The following is a 5,196-nucleotide window of genomic DNA, read 5'->3' as shown; positions in this document are numbered from 1 at the left end:
ACTACCTGTACTGCCTCAGTCTGCCTCAAAGGTTTATCCTTCTTCACAGGGCTCTGTGTGGAGGCCTCTGGGGACACTAAGTTTGTGAGCCCTTCCTTTAAATAACCTCTCTCTGGCAGCCGGGGAGATATTACAGTTGGTAAAGTGCTTGACTTGGAACATGGGAACCTGAATTTGATACCCAGCACCCATGCAAAAAGCTGGGTATATTGGTACATGCTTGTAATCCTAGCATTGGTAAGGTAGGGAAAGGCAGATCCCTAGGGACTCACCGGCCAGTCAAGCCTAATCAGTGAGCCTCAGTGAAAGACCTAGTCTCAAAAATAAGATGCACAGCTCCTGAAAAACAGCACCCAATCTGGACCCCTAGCCTCCAGATCCACTCACACACACATGCAGGAATGCATCCCCATAAGCACAGGCAAGGACACATACACACGTGTAAGTAAATACCCTTCCTTCTGCTTCACATCAATAAGGAAAAGACAAAGCTGCTTTCTAAAGCTACTTGGAAGAAATTTTGCAGGAATAAGAGTTTAGAAAGTAATGTTCCGGGGGCTGGAGAGTCGGCTCAGTGGTTAAGAGCACTGACTGCTTGTGCAGAGGACCCGGGTTTGATTCCCATCACCCACATGGTGGCTACAAACTGTTGTTAACTCCAGTTCCAGGGGAATCCGAAGCCCTCTTCTGACCTCTGCAGCATTGTACAACATGGGTGCACTCACATACATGCAGGCAATACACTCATACACATAAAATAAAAATAAATAAAATATTAAAAAAGAAACTAATGTTACATAGGAGGAAATGAGGTGGTAGTGTGGCAACTAGACGAAGGTAAAAATAAAAGACAGATTGTAGATCGACGGAGGGAAGGGGATTCACAACAAATCTTTCCAAGAATATTCCATCTAATTAGACATCTATTCTTATACCATCAAAAGTAATTTCAACTATTGTGTATTTTAAAGATATTTTCCCACCATATACAGTAAATTTCCTGTCATTAAACTTACCTTAAGCTATCTAATCTGGTCTGTAATATTCATCTGTATTGTAAAAGACTTGCATGACCATTATATCATATTAAAACATGAATCTAGTCTAGAAAAATAGCGTCACTGAAGGACAGAAGAAATTTCTTCAATGAGAAATTGTCATCTTCATACAGAATACGTTTAAGTGAACATAAGCTCAGTAAATCAAGAGATTGTCTCTCAGAGCAGAAACAACAGAATTCCATTGGAAAGGAATCCTGACGAACGACCTCACTATAGAATGGATAAGCAGAAGCTGTTCCCACTGCTCCTGTGCTCTGGGGTTTTATAGTATCACAATATTATCTGTTATTTCAAAGGTAAAAAGAAAAAAATGTACATGTCAACAGTTTTTTTTTTTGTTGTCTTTATTAAAGTACTTTTTGACATTATTTTTAGTAGCTTTCATTTTGAACTTGGTATTTTTACTTCTTCTTGGGTCAAAGCTAACTTAAGAAAGCAGAAAATGATGATTTCTCTGTTAGTTTGACATCATTCAGAAGTTTACATGCTATTTTCTTAGACTGTGTTTTCTTTGCTTTCTTAATTCTCTGTGGTCCCATTCAGGAAGGATGGGGAGAGCCACAATCATGTGACTTTTATTGAGGGTCAGTCCTTCCCAGTTTTAAAGATTCTATTTTATTTTATTTCAATTTTTATTTTTTGAGACAAGGTGTCCTTGTAGCCTCAGCTGGTCTAGAACTTGCTATGCAGACCAGGCTAGCCTTAAAATCACAGAGATCTATCTGCCTCTAACTCCTGAGTGCTGGAATTAAAGGTGTGCACCATCACACCTGGCTTAGTTTTAATTATTTTAAAACAATCATGCATACATTGTGTGTCTTCGTGTGGATTATGTGCAGGTGAGTGCAGTGCCCAGGAATGCCGGAAGAGGGCGATGAGCCCCTTGGAGCTGGAGGTATAGGCAATTGTAAACAGCCCAACAGGAATTTGGGAAATAGAGCTCTGAGCTTGCTGGAAGAACAGCAAGCACTGATAACTGCTGAGCCATCTGTCCATCCCACTTCTGAAATTTTTAAACAAAATTGGACCTTTTGGTGAATGTAGTATCTTAAGAAGCAAAGGGGGGTGATTTGAAATGGTGCACTTTCCTGTGTGGTTGTGCAGATGGGTCTCAGACAGGATTGCATATGCAAGACACATCGGCTTCTCTGCCTGTCATTGCCCCACCCAAGCAACAAGTTTAGTATGCTGAACAAGTTAGGAGTTCTTTTTCTTTTTTTGAGCATGTTTGTTTACGTTTCTTCTTCATTTAACTTTTAAAATACTGCTATATTTGAATATTAAAACAGAAACAATAGTCAAGTAGTGAGCATATTATTGCAGTCCTTCACTCATTCACTGCTGTATGAACACCACCAGTAGATGTTGACTCACTGGCTCCATTAAGGGGTTTGACACTAAACACCACATCTAGGGTGATTTTCATCATCCTCATAGGCTTCTCCATTACAATGATGTCATCTTTCCTGATTTTGATCAAAGTCCACTAGTTCTACCTGATCCATTTCATCAGTCTCTTCTACTTCCTTCCTCTCAGGAAGGAGTTTTTCCAGCAAAGAGAGAGCCATTTTCAAGAAAGTTTACCTTAAACTTAATGATTAGACGTCCTTTTTCATATGGTTGATGTTTATCAGCATCCCTTCATTCAGCACACATTTGGTATCTCCATGCTTGACAATCTGACCTGGGGGCGGGGGTGATGACTGTGGTTTGGTTGTCCAGAGTGGATATTGGCTTTTGGAAGCCACACAACACTTCAACCAGCTGTATGTCCATACACATGAAAAGGTCCTCTCCTTGTCAAGTAAAAACAGCATGGTCCTTCTGATCTAACACAATGTTAATATCTCCTGGCTCCAGTCCTGGTTCTTGGTCTCCTTCCCCATGGAATATTATCTTCTGGCCATCTTTCATACCTTTGTCAAATGAACTTCTAAAATCTTCTCTCGAACAATCTTTCTTCCATTGAAGCTTTTAGGACTAATCCGTTCTCCATGACCCTGGCACTCTATGCACACAGACTGAATTTGCTGCACCATTCCCGGTCTGATCTGATGATTCCTTATTTGCATGCCAGTACCCTGGCAGTTGGGACAGCATTCCACTGCTCCTTTCTTACCACCTCACCCTTCACATTTGTCACACATCACACTCTTCTGCAGAGCCAATTTACTTGTTGCACCATTAGTCTTCTAAGGTTACTGAGAGCTGATGCACAACATTTTTACCTCTCCTCTCTCTCTGCATCCTTCCTCCTCCTCCAAAGAACATATCGAAGATGTCCATGGGGGAGTCAAAACCACCATCTGCTCAGTGCTCTTTAATGGCCTGTTCTCCTCCTTTGTCATATAATTCTGCTTTCTTAGAATCAAAGAGAACGTCATAAGCTTGAGAAATCCGTTTAAACTTTTCTCCTTCATTTGGATTCTTATCAGGGTGGTACTTCAAGGCCAGTTTCCTGTACGCCTTTTTCAATTCCTCCTGGGTGGCATTGGGCTTGACCCCCCCACCCCCGCCAAACATCATAGTAAGTGGTTTCTTTTACCATTTTCCATAGCAAGTGAGCTGGCTGGCACTGAGGGGAGTGGAGAGATGTGTAGCACTGTGAGCTTGGCCACCGCTGCTCCTCCACCTCTCACTGGGTGTTCTGGAAAGTTCCCCGGGTTATTTTTCTTAATGCATGAACACCCTCAATATACAAAGTCTTCTTAGTAATCCCTCAGTTGGGATTTACCTGGTTTCAAGTGAAAGAAACCTGGTATACTAGTCAGGAAACTACTTGCCACACAAAATGGCCAAAATGGTAATAGTTTAAACACACTAGTCTACTTTCCTTTCTGCCTCTGTGAGAAAACACTCTGGGCAAAAATCAACTTAGAGGAGGAGAGGGTTCATTTAAGCTTCCATTTCCAAGTGTCAGTCCATCACTGAGGGAAACCGGAGTAGGAACTTGAAGTAGAAGCCATGGAGGCTTGCTCAAAGATTCATGGTCAGTTAGCATTCATACTTAGCCCAGGGCCACCTGCCCAGGGAATAGTGCCACCCACAGTGGGCTGAGCAAGACAGGCCAATCTGATTTGGGAAATTCCTCAATTGAGATCCCCCTCTCAGATAACTCTAGGCTGAATCAAGTTGACAGTTAAAGATAATTAGGTCATGAACTATAATCATTTCTCATTCACTCATGTCCCAGGTGATTGGATGGTCACTGGGGCCTTATTAGAACCTCATGAATTGATGAGGGGAGTAGTCCTCAAAGATGAGAACGGAAAGGGCTCCTGCTTACTGTTCACACAAACAAGGGACCACAGAAGCAATATAAAAGCTGAACTTAAATGGAATTTTATAGTAACTCCAATAAACTCACTGGTTGCTAAGCTAGACTTGAGTGGAACTTTTGCTTTGGTCATTAGTGCTCTCGTGGGTGAATAGGTGTTCTTTCACATATCCCTAGGAAAAGTAACAGAACAGTATTTGTTCTGGACTTTTCTTAATGATTTTTCACTAACTGGTCCCATGCCACTACTTGGAGACCCATTGCTAGGGCACCATCCTAAGCCATGGTGGCCATAATATCATACCAGGCGGTCCATGAGTATTCTTTCCCCTAGAAACTGTCTTCTTGGTCATTTGTACACTGACTTCTTGGTCATTTGTACAATCAGGTGAACTCACTTTCCCTATCAGTAAGCTCTGATCCTAATGCACACACGGAGAGACTATTCATAAAAAAATATCAAAATGCTACAGTGAAACCTACTATATAAACTTAGTTCAGTATCTCACAGTTCTGAGGGTCAGCTGTTGCTCTACTCAGGGTCCCACCATGTACTGGTCAGCCTGGGTTTCCAACTGAATGCTTTGTGTAGAGTGCACTTCACGCTCCTTCAGGCTGCCCTGGGTCTGGGATATCCATTTCCTTGATGATTAGCTGCTGGGATGCCTAGAACCACCTCCTTTTGTCACCTGTCTGCTTCTTCAATAGCACCACAGTCCTCTTAATCTGCCAGACCGATTTGTCCTTCCCTAACTCCAGGCATTAAGGTAAACTTCCACCCTCTATCTCTCTCCACTCTCTCTCTCTCTCTCTCTCTCTCCCTCTCTCTCTCCCTCTCTCTTTCACACACACTAAAAT

At 42.1% G+C, this 5,196-nt stretch overlaps 1 pseudogene; it reads right to left on the bottom strand.

The window, feature by feature from the left end:
• Positions 1-2,443: 2,443 nt before the first annotated feature.
• On the bottom strand, positions 2,444-3,609 carry LOC103748141 (annotated as a pseudogene).
• Between the last annotated feature and the right edge of the window lie 1,587 nt (positions 3,610-5,196).

The sequence above is a fragment of the Nannospalax galili genome, unplaced genomic scaffold, assembly GCF_000622305.1.
Source record: "Nannospalax galili isolate Female #2095 unplaced genomic scaffold, S.galili_v1.0 scaffold243, whole genome shotgun sequence".
In the NCBI taxonomy this organism is placed as follows: Eukaryota; Metazoa; Chordata; class Mammalia; order Rodentia; family Spalacidae; genus Nannospalax; species Nannospalax galili.
The sequence above is the reverse complement of the archived record's forward strand: the minus strand, read 5'-3'. Positions and strand labels throughout refer to the sequence as shown.